The sequence below is a fragment of the Neolamprologus multifasciatus genome, chromosome 3, assembly GCF_963576455.1.
Source record: "Neolamprologus multifasciatus chromosome 3, fNeoMul1.2, whole genome shotgun sequence".
NCBI lineage: Eukaryota > Metazoa > Chordata > Actinopteri > Cichliformes > Cichlidae > Neolamprologus > Neolamprologus multifasciatus.
Window position 1 is genome coordinate 1,956,783 of NC_140441.1, and position 12,101 is coordinate 1,968,883.

Consider the following 12,101-nt stretch of genomic DNA (forward strand, 5'->3'; position numbering starts at 1 on the left):
AGCTGCGTAATAAAAAGCTGTGACTGCTATGAACTGCTTATGATGACTGCATTTAGATTGGTTATTTATGGTTGGTTCACACAGCTTGAGTATGTTTGTGTATGTATGTGTATGCATGTATAGCAGTATATATCCACATGCATGTGTGTGTGTGTGTGGGTGAATTGGGTTGCTTACATTGTTGAGATGTACATTGCTGTGCTTGAGAGTCACCATCTACAGGAACCAAATTCCTTGTATGTGTCTGTGCATATACATGGCCAATAAACGTGATTCCGATTCTGATTAAGCTCTCAGCTGAAGTTTCATTCATTTATTTTAATGTTAATGTCACCTTTTTAAGTCTGTGTGACGATTTTAATGAGAGACACTAAAGGAGGTTCTTTGATGATAACCAAATTCATGTTGATTTTCAGCCTGAAATGATAAAAACATTAATAATTTTGTTTATAATCATCAACCTGGAGACTAATGAAAAGTATAATAGTAATAAAAATCCTTTATTATTTGAGTAATGCCTGAATCTGCTCAGAGACAGAGACAACAAAGAGCTGTTGATGACAGTTTGATATTAACTAAATTAAAAACAAAGTGCTCTTATTGTGAAAATCTCCCTCCTACTTGCTTAAAATCATTTTTATTTATTTTTTAATGTCACAGTGAAACATTGAGACATTAATCTGACAGAGTTTCATCAGCAGCTGTGTTTTCACAGACATTTCACTTTGATTTGTTCAGATTGAGCAGAGAGAAGTGGCTCTCTGTGTGCGCACTGCTGATAAAAAGAAGCTCATTTCTGCTCTGTTTCATGAAAACAGTGTGATGGAGGAACAAGAAGTTCAGCCTCTAAACTCTCAGCGTGAGGACTGAGTGAAGAGTTTCAGAGCAGAGAGTTTTGGCTCACAGCTTTTAGCGTCACACAAAGAGACGATTACGCACTTGATCTGAGAACATCTCCATCTCCTAAAAACAAACTAGCAGCTTTCACAACCACAACAGGCAGAAGACTGGATTTTGTCAGGTCAGATTTCATGCAATTTGCAGCAAATTGTGTGTCACAGACTTTGTAGTTCACATTTGTGTGACTCTTTTAAATCTTCTCCTCCTGAAAGTGAAACTCTTAAAAACACATAAGGCCACAACCTGCTTCAGGTGATTGATCTAAAGACAGCTGACCTTTAAAGCAGTTTGCCTTTAATTCCTGAAGCACAGATAAATGAACACCATTGGACTTTATCAGAAATGAATGAAATTTACTGGGATCCAGTGTAAAATGACACGTGGAAGAATGGGTTTGTTTTATAATATTTAAAACACGGTTATCAAATGGAAACACAGCAGAAGCCCAAATGTTGCACTTGAATACAGAGAGTACAGAAATGATGTCGGAATCATTTAGTTCCACTCAGAAATATGAGTTTAAGTTAGTCAGACAGAAACTATTTTCATATAGAAACACTGTTTGTTCTTCTTAATCATTCACTCAAAAAAGAGAAACTGGATGCTTATTACATTTACAAGAGTTTGAACAATAATGTTTCTAACGTGAACATCATTAAATCATATACGATCTGCAGGAAATTCAACTACTTAACACATCTCAGTTCTTGTTGAGATGATGTGACACAATGTAGTAACAGTGGTTAGTTGCCTTAAAAGCTGATACACTCGCAATATCACAAGACCAGGTGAGACTTCAGACCAAGGGAAAATCACTGGGGTTATCTGTGAAGAGGCAGAAAAGCATAGGCGTGGTGTCACAGTTTGAAAAGGTAAGAATAATGTCTTTTGATTCACCTACGTGGAAATATAGAACCAAAAACCAAACAAATAATACAACCAAATCACTCCCAGTTTATTTACAACATTTGAAACATACAGTGTAGCTCAGTCAAAACACCCCAAGGCCACGTGAATGTGCAGAGAGGGAAAAGATCATGATTAATGATGTATTTAAACTCATAACTGGGTGCAGCGGCTGAGCTTTAACCTGTGAGCTGCAGCTTAAAACTCTTTTATAGTTCTGTGTTTAATGTTTAAACTGTTTATGGTTGCAGAGATGCCCACAGTCAGGCTGTATACTGTTGAAATATTATATACAGTGTGGCAGCTGACCTTTGACCTTTAACCTGCGAGCTTCAGACTCATTGCTGGTGTGAGGTGTTTAATACTATTGAAGCTTGCAGACACACCCACATCATCTGATTTGTTCTCAGCGTTGTTCAGAGTGTTGGAGGTTGCTGCAGGTTAATTAATGATCAAATTAATATCACACAAGGTGTAGCAGCTGACCTTTGACCTGTGAGCTTCAGACTCTTTGCTGGTGTGAAGTGTTTAATGTGACACAGCCTGCAGACACAGAGGACTGATGACGGAGGAGAAGCAGAGGATTTTCTCTGTTTCTACACAGACCTGGTCCAGGCAGCAGAGAGCTGCAGAGTGAAGACGTTCATGGGAAGAAGAAGCTGAGTAAGTGCAACGTCCTCTTTTATTCCTGGATCAAGAAGTGACGCCGGTGAATATTTGCTGTTTAAATAAGGTTTCTGTCTTTGACTCAGTCTGCTGTCACTTTGTTTCAGAGAGAGAAAGAGATTTCAGATTTACTGAACAGATTCCTCCTGCTGCAGCACTAAAGGACAGTATAGGTGACCGCGCTGATGCCTGTTCATAATTTACCAAAGTTAATAAACTGTTGGCTAAATGTTCTTGTTGTCAGAGGTAAACAGAGGTGACAGGAGCAGATAATAAGGATTAAATATATGCTGAGTAACTAAATGCTGCTAGTCTGTAACCTCATTTCTTTACTCTGACCTGTACCGTGAGCTAACTTAGCTAGCAGAGCAGCTAGCAGTTAGAGTATGAACTCTGTGTAAGCAGTCAGCTTGGTCCTGGTGGTCACCTGGTTTCATGTTTGCTGATGCTCCAGATAGTGATGGCGCTCTTGAAGCTGACGCTGTGGTGCGTGTGTCAAAATAATGAACACACGCTTCAGAAGCACTGTGTCGAAGCTTGATTCGTTTAGCCAAAGTCACGTAATCAGTGACGTCCAAAGCTTCATTTAGAACATAGGTATCAAACTCTGGCCCGCGGGCAAAATTTGGCCCACAGCCTAATTACATTTGGCCCGCGAAGCCACACCAAATTACTATTAGAGCTGGCCTACTGGTATTATACAGCTAATATATATATTATTTAGTATTAAGCTTTGCTTGTTCCATATTCAGTTTTTCAGCAAAACGTGTTTGAGTCCATAAGAAAAGATTCATTCTTATATCTGGAGGAAGATTTTTTTTTTCAATAGATATTAACGTTAGCCCACGACTTTGTTCCAGTTTTGAATTTTGGCCCACTTTGTATTTGAGTTTGACGCCCCTGATTTAGAACCTAACTGCTTCGGTATCTGATTCCATGGTTTATAAGGAAGCGAATCATTCGCGGGATTTGTGGAGTGTTTTGATCGTGACAGATAGCGAACCACTTATCATTCTATTGAGAGATTTAGAGCCAGCGAGGAATAGAGGAGTTTCTGTTGTGTGGGAGTATTTTGAGTTGATTTTGGTCAATCGGGTGGGTTTTCCAGCTTTGTGTTCTTGCTGTTTGCTTTTGTTTTGTGCGTTTATTTTATCTGACAACGGGAAAAACTTAAAATGTCAAAAATCTGCTTTTCATAATATAAATATCATTAAATAACTTTAGAAAGACTTCTATTTGACTCTTTACATTTAATGTTATAAAAAGATATATTTTATTTTTTAAATAATCTTAAACTGTTATTTAATTTATTTATTCTCTTTAGCTGATAGTTTGTGGGGCCCAGGTAGATTGTATAACTGCATCTCTACCAGTTTCTGTGCACTCCAGCCTCCTCTGTGCCATGTGAAGGGATTTTTCTTAAGGCAGGAGAAATTATCTCCACGAAAAGGAACAGGTTCAGCCATCACAGAGTGGAACAAATTCTCTTCTTAAATACAAATGGAAAAGGGTTACCTTAAATGCATCATGTTTTTCATTTGCAAGTTCACAAGCATTTTCCTTTTCCATTTAACAATCAATTCTACCCCCAGGTCAAAAATATGTATAGGAAAATTTCTCTAATGTAATATTATTTATAAAAATACCCGTCTAGCGATTAACTGCACAAGTGCATGGAGGCGGGACCTCACAGCAGAAACATACTCTATAATGTTTTGTACATTATCATATGTATATTATATGTAACGTGGTATTTTTCAATTATTGTATTTACCAACATCAAGAAGTCACAAGCAAAGAAAGACCACACAATGGTGCATGTTTAAACAAGGAGAGTTTACTGGTCAAAATTATTTATTAAAGTAATAAACAACATTTTTGTCACCCCAAAAAATACACGTTTAAAGCAACACAACAGCAGCCCAATATCAGACAGAATTCCACTCTGCAATCATTATGAAGCATTTGGTTTTATTTTGTGGATTCAAGCTGCTCTTCATATTTTTGACCACCAGATGTCACCAGAGAGGACGGTATTGAAAAGCTTCCAGTAATGAACCATTTTTCAATACAAGCTTCAGAAAGCTTCCTTTGGCCATCACTAGCTCCAGATGTGTCCACATAATTATTAATGTGTGTAAGTTAGAGATAAAGACTTTACAGATAAACAACAGCAGCCCCCTGGCTGGACTCTAACTTGTGAGTTTCCTGTGATTTAAATCACAAGCTGACATTTTCCTTCTGAAGCACCGAGCAGCTGAATGGATGTTTGAGTTTACCTGCACACCTGGCGCCAATAAACCCGCTTTGGATGGTTTGGAGGCGGAGCCAAAAGCAAGACAGGATTCTAATGTGATTGGTCACTTTGATGAGGCGGCTGTAGCTCAGGTGGTTGAGCAGATCACCTGCTAACCAGAAAGTTGGTGGTTCAATGCCCGTCTGCATGAAGCAAGATGCTAACCCAAGGGCGTAGATTTGGTTTTGGCATTGGTGGGGACGGATGATTCAACCACCGAACCCTGCCCTGTTTCTTTTTTTTCCTTTTCGTCTTTGGACGAGGAGGAGAAATATACTTGCCTACATATGCTACTCTACATGCTTTTAAACCATTTAAAATTACAATTCATAGTTTTATATGTGAATTATATAATGTTAAATTACTATTAAACAAATGACTGACTAAGTATTTTAGACTTTAGTTTACTTCAGCCATATTCCATATAAATCAGATATACAAAAATAAAAAATAGCTTCAAATACAGTCATGACAATATAAGAATATGACTTTAAGGACTTAACATTACTTCAGTTACACCAACATCTCTGACACATTAGCACTAAGGGAACACTGAATGACCTGGTGGTTTTTGCCCATAAAACTACTCGTCTAAGATTACCACAAAGTAAAAGATCTCTTAGCAAAATTATGCAACATTTTAGGCACTACTGCCCCGATCAAGTCAGTGAGCTGGGATGTTTTACTCTAAACATGAACTACTGTTACAGCAACAGACATGGACTACTGGTGCCCCACACAACAACTCAATGTCCACTATGTGAAGCAGCCAAACACATGCCTGCTCCTCTCGTTAACTGAGATAAACTGCTGACATATTTGTTTTACATCTATACTGTCCAGTCTCTCCTGGTGGACATACAGCAGTACGTCATTCATGGTTACGTACAATTTTAGACTAATGTGGGCCAAAGCCTAAAACGATGTGGCGGGAGTTTGCTGTTCTCCCCAGTTCAGATATTTGAAGTTTGCACAGCTACATTCTCGCCTGAATTTTTAAAAAAAAGTTTATTTTGCAACCCAGAAAGAGTAATAAGAGGGGCACTGAAATTTGGGATTGTCCGAGAAAAAACGGGAAGGTTGGCATGTATTGCCTTGCATAGCCTGTAACGTTATTATGATGGACAGGTTTTATGAGTGAACTTGACTTTAAGTTCTTTCTTATATCCAGGTTCTTTTTTGCTGCCGTCCTCCTCTCCTCCTCGCAGCGCAGGTTTGCCGCTCCTAAAACTAAACAGAGCTCTCTGAAAGGCTCAGCCAATCACATTGGCCATATTTGTCACGTGATATAGGACTCCAGTAGAGAACGTAATTTAACTCTTTCTGCACCGCTGGGTGAATGAGACGTTGACAGGTCGCTTTTTTTTTCCATCGGTTTTGTTTTTCTTTACTCGCAGAGATCAAATTATTGGTGGGGACGATTCAATAATTGCTGGATATTGGTGGGGACACGTCCCTTCCGTCCATGCCAAATCTACGCCCTTGTGCTAACCCCATGTTGATCCCCGATGCATGCATCAGAGTGTGAATGTTCTACAGGAAGCACTTAGAAACAAGACGGAAAAAGTGCTTGTGTGAATGTGCAAGTTGTGTAAAGCTCGTGTTTGACAAATAACATTTATTATTAATTTTATAATAAAGTTATTTGCTGTGCAGCAGTTGAAATACCGACAACTATAGCTGGATTATTTCTTTTAACTATTTTAAACCAGAGGCTTCAGAGGCAGGTTCAGCAGCCTCTGCACTGCTGTGCCATCAGTCTGTTGGACAGTATTTGATAGATTTCATCAGGGAAAAATGAAGGAATGTCAACAACTGGTCAGAAACACTTATACTTTGTACAGCATGCTTTTCTTATGCAATATCCTCAAATGAATCATGAAACTTGGACAACATTTAAAGTATCGTAGCTCTGTTGCTACATTTACTGACTGTTGTTTTAATGGTAATAGTCAATGTGTGATTGGTGATTTGTGAACAGCAGAAAGGAGGAAAGCACTAATGCTGCCACAGGGGGGCCACATGCCAGTGTACTCCAAGTGCCAGCCTGGGTAAATCAGACTGAAGATGGACTCGTGGGATACTTACTGAATATGATTTTGAAATATCATAGAATCACTACAGAATAATTACCAAACTCAACAAAATATTTGTATGTATGCAGCAGCAGCAGCTATTGACTTGTTAATAAACCTTACTACCCCGTTGGGTAGGAAATAGATATTCTGGAGTGTCGTGAATGAGACCAGAATATAACACCTGCTGGCTCTTATCATTCTTGACTGAGTCCTTGACACATTTACTGCCACTTTATTAGGTACAGCTTGCTAACACAGGCTCAGACCTGCTTTGCCTTCAGCTGCCTTAAATCTTCATGGCTCAGATTCAGCAAGGTGCTGGAAACATCCCTGATCCCATGACTCCCCTGAGTCATGGGATCAGTGACATGTGCTTCAGCACTGACAGATAGAAAACTGCCTCCACATAAACAGTATATATAATAATAATAATCAAATGCTGATTTTCAGCTTTCAGCCCTTTGTCTGGGTGCTAATCCAGCTGTGTGTGTTTGTGATGACAGTAAATAAATGTCAGACTTACAGCTCCTTTTTACTGCATTAAAGTGATAAGATGATTTCAGCACTTTGACATGGATGGCAGTGAAAGCAGGAAATGACAAATGTAGCACAGCAGCAGCGTTTAACACGTCTGAGCTGGAAACAGAAACTCTGGTATGAACATCATTCATAGAACAGCTTCCAGCGTCTTTTGCTCTGCTATAGTTTAGATGGATTTGCATTAAAGAGGCAAAGAGACTAAAATCGTTAGGGTTAGGAGGTCAAAAGTAAGAACTGATGTGGGTCTGAGGGCAGCTTCATGCTGGAGAAGGATGAAGGAGTCTGACCTGAGCCATTGTTTGACATTAACACATCAGCATTGCTATCAGTGAGCCCAACGACAGCCGTTAGCATCATTTCAGTGTTTCAGTCATTTAAAAACACTTCCTGTCTCTGTGGTGGTTACACTGACATCATGCAGTTTGTGCTTTGACCTCCAGAGGGCGACAAATCAGCACAGACAGAGAGCTCCATTCAAACTTTGCTGCCATCAGTAATAATTCTTCAAATATAATCATCAGTGTTTGAGCAGTTATGATATCAGGGACAATCTAGACATGTGTGACAATACTGAACATGTCACATGACACACCTTAAACTGCACTTTCATTCATGACTTCAACATGTTGAAATGAGCTTGAAGAAACGTCAGTTTGCTGCTGAAATATTAAACCGCTGCAGGAAAAAGAACAACAAAGTCATGACAGATGTTTGTGTTTCAAACAGGAAAACCAAAAGAAAAAAAATCACAACCTGTCAGAGATTTGGGAGTTTCCGAGGTTCACCTGAACGCAGCATACAGGGGTTCGTTGGACCCGAGTGTCCTCAAACGCCTCTTTGGGTGTTTCTCCCTCTTCCCAAGATTCGTCTTTCCTGAAATTCGTGGAGTGGAGCTTGTTGTTGGTGTGTGTGTTTGAAGAAACTGTAAGTTTGCTTTGTTTCCTCCTTTAACAGTTTATCTTTAGGAACTTTACTGTTTGTTCAGCTCACGTTTGGTTTCTTCACACAACAAACTGTGTGTGTTTTTATTTCTGTTATCTCCATTAAAGTCAGTGTGTAACGGTTTCCTGGCTAACGGGGACACACCAGACGAGCAACAGCTAACGGAGAGTCTGAGCTCCGCTTTTTTATATTCACAGAGACAGCGGGAGATAGTGAACTTATTATTATTATTATTATTTTATATCGTTATAGCTTATATTTAGATCACTGACCTTAAAAAAAAAAAAAAAAGATCACTGACCTTACTCACTCACTGGCTACTGCGTCATAAACTGTTGGCTCTGTTCCAACAGTCTATTCACTCCAAAGCAAAGACAGGACTGTGGAACAGGTTTTACATTTCAAATGTGACTGACTGGACTATGCTGGGTTCACACTGGGCGATTTTTGACTCCTTTTGAGCCGATTTTTTAGTCGTGCGACCGTTTTGGTGATCGGCCCGAGTTTCGCCTCCATCGTGTGTCGTGCATCGTGTAGTATACATGGGGTAGCGAGAAGATGAGATTAACACCTCACGACCAGCTCCCGATCATCAATCGCTTGGTCGTAAAAAATTAAACCTGTTTAAAATCCTGTCGGCCGTGATGAGGGTGTCACCGCAGCATCTCACACTGCGCACGCGCAAAAACAGAAATGAAAGTGAAAAGACGGAGCAGCACGGCAGGTGCAGCGTGTGATCTGGACACAAGCGATGGAGGCACTTGTAGAACTTTGGCTCATCCGAGCCTTTTCGATGTGGCCTCACAAAATGATCACGACCACAACAACCGTGAAAATAATTTGATGGACATCGCTGCTCAATCACAGCTGCCTGATCATGTTTTTCATTAGTAATTTAGCAAAGTTGATGGTGGTGGTGTGTGTCTGTGTGAGTGAAAGACAGAGAGGGAGAGCGAGCGACAGAATTTCTGTTATAACCTTCATGTTATGGACGCACAGTGTGAGCACTCGGGTCGCATCAGAGCATCGGGTCGTATAATGTGACACCCTGCATCGTGACCTATGAACTTCTAACCCCTGCGAGTCAATCGTACAGTTCGAGCAGAAGCTGAATACTGAAAAAATCGCACAGTGTTTGCCCAGCTTTAGACAAAACAAAAGTTGCTATATTTGACTTAATGTGTTTGGTTAATCACTCAAACTATTTAGAAATGATATGCATATCAGTAATCAATTTTAATTTTAATAGACGTCACAATAAAATTTAGCATTTTTTCTTAAGGAGAATTGTATTTAGAAAATATTTTTACTTTTAAAGATTACATTGTAGGGATGTAAAAGCATTGACTTGTAGAATAACGTTGTGGCATCTATTTGAATAGTAAGACTCACCAATAAAAGACACTTATATCTGTACAAATTAGATATAATTTGGGCCAAATTACAGATGTTATTCAGTCTGTGTATTTCAGTGTAAAATAACATTTGTTAACATGTAGATTTTTTTGTAAGTTTTTCTTTATTAAAATTTGGGGAATTAAACTGAATTGAGTTCTGTCCTTTTTTCATAGGACAGATATATTTTTGTTGAAACAGATTAACAACAGTTACTGTAACCGAAAAATAAAAGAAATGCAAACAATTGATTTGGGGATTATATTTTGTTTTTTTCACCTCTTATGGTCTTGCATTTACTTAATTCAGAATAGATCCATTGTTTCTAATGAATGTTAAAAAATACCAACGCAAGCTCTGTTTGCATGGCGGAGTGACTCAGATGGTTGGATCAAGTTGTGCTGAACGTTCTTTATCCACTGCGTGATAATGCTGACAGTATGGACAAACATGTATATCTCTGTATTTTTACAATTATTAATTATAATTATTATTAAATATTAAGCTCTAAGCTGCATTTCAATGTTAATATCACCCAGTAGTTTCCCATGTGAGTACATGTAGTTAATAGTAGTTTAAAATAAGGACTTGACTTAAAAAGACTTTGATCAGTGTTTCTACAGCAGCTCTGAGAACCTTTTTTTTCTAAATCCTCTAAATTCCAGATCTCAATCATCTTTATGTAGGCCTGTTGTACCGTTCATGGTCTCAGTAAAGTTTATTTGAAAATAAAAGAGACTGAAGTCATGCAGAAAACTGAAGAGGCGAAAGTCCCTCTGTGTGCTGTATTCAGGAGCAACACTCCTAGATTCATTCAGAAATGAATCTAATCTAAAATCTCCTCCTCCCACCTGTCCTGCTTCAGGTGGAGTCCCGCCTCCTTCCAGGAAGCCGCTCACCTGTGTGTCCGTGTTTAGTGTCCAGGAGTGGAGCTTGTTGTTGGTGTGCGTGTTTGAAGAAACTGTAAGTTTGTGTTGTTTCCTCCTTTAACAGTTTTACTGTTTGTCTCTGCTCTGTGATGTTTGGACCAAATGTTCAGCTCTTTTTTCAGGACAAACTTTGATCACTCTTGTGTTTGAAGACAAATCCACATGATTATAGATTATTGATTGATGGAATCAGACAATTTGATGAACAGCTTGTGTGTGGGGCTGTTCAGCAATATACACAATCTCACCGTAAGAGCAGGTCCTCAGTCTTGGTGGAGACACCCAGTGGTTGATAGTCTCTTGGGGTCTCTGGGCAGAGCAACAGTGTCTTGGAAAGCAAGCACAGGTCTACAACTTGCAGTCTGTGAGTCAGCTGGCTCAGGAACACAACAAGAGGTTTCTGGGACCCAACCAAAAGACAAAACGTTATGCAGGCCCAGACACAGGATCTAGCTGCAGTGTGTAAAACCGACAACACGAGCCCCACTTTCACCTGGAAGAGATAGCTTGGGGCCCAGTGGTGGCAGGCTCTATATTCTCAGTCCACATCTCCACCAAAAACTAAGCTGTTGAGGAGCACACTGGGGAGCTGGAGAGTTGGACATCTAAGGCTGGTGAAGAGCCAGCAGGCTAAGGGAATGAAGGAGGGGAGTGGCTAGTGAAAAGCTTAGCAAACCCACACAATCATGGAGGGCTCAGATGAAGACAATCAGGCTCACAGGAGGAAAAAAGGGTCCTAGTAAACTTCAAATCAAATCTGCTGAAAATAAGTCAACATTTATTCAATACGTGGGAAGTTACAAAATGTTTTTTAACACGTCTGTGCTTGTGTTATTTTATAAACAATTTTCCAAATGCTTTGTGGGACAAAAAAACAAAACAAAAAACATAAACACCCCCAAAGTGTTTTTGGAGGTAGAAAAACACACGCCAAGGCAGAAACCCTCTGTTGTGGATTGTGGATGTGTGGCAGACAGAGAGTGGACCCAGAATGCAGGACTCACAGATAAAAGTAAACCCAAAATCAAAGTTTTGTTGGCTGGCAAAAGGTAGAACAAACAAAACCTTAATAATAACAAGGCGAGGCAGTGCATGTCAAAACTAACTTGCAAACAGATGGATGGATGCTCTCACACCATAAAGGAGGACGAAACAAAACACAGAGGGAGACGCAGACCTTATATAAAGGGGGGGGGGGACTTGGCACACTTGGGGAAACATAGAGACGTGACTGACTGTGGAAACAAGATGAACTATAGAGGCGGGCACAAAAGTAACCAGACAAACCATGTAGGTAGGTAACAACACATGGAGGAAAGGTTGACGTCCACAGGAGACTGACAACAAGTCACAACGATACGATGAGGACAAACTAGACACAAAAGGGAACCAAGACCATAAGAGCATGGAGAACAAAACTCAGAAGTAGCAGGGAACAATATAAACTTT

At 39.6% G+C, this 12,101-nt stretch overlaps 1 protein-coding gene across 1 annotated transcript in view; it reads left to right on the forward strand.

Moving 5' to 3' along the window:
- The first annotated feature begins 8,176 nt into the window (after nucleotides 1-8,176).
- The window catches only part of LOC146521017 (NACHT, LRR and PYD domains-containing protein 3-like), a 55,290-nt gene continuing 51,365 nt past the window's right edge, over nucleotides 8,177-12,101 (forward strand). The window contains exons 1-2 of the mRNA XM_085154228.1: nucleotides 8,177-8,310; nucleotides 10,589-10,686. The gene's annotated coding sequence lies outside the window, so the exon portion shown is untranslated. The remainder of the gene's footprint in view (nucleotides 8,311-10,588; nucleotides 10,687-12,101) is intronic.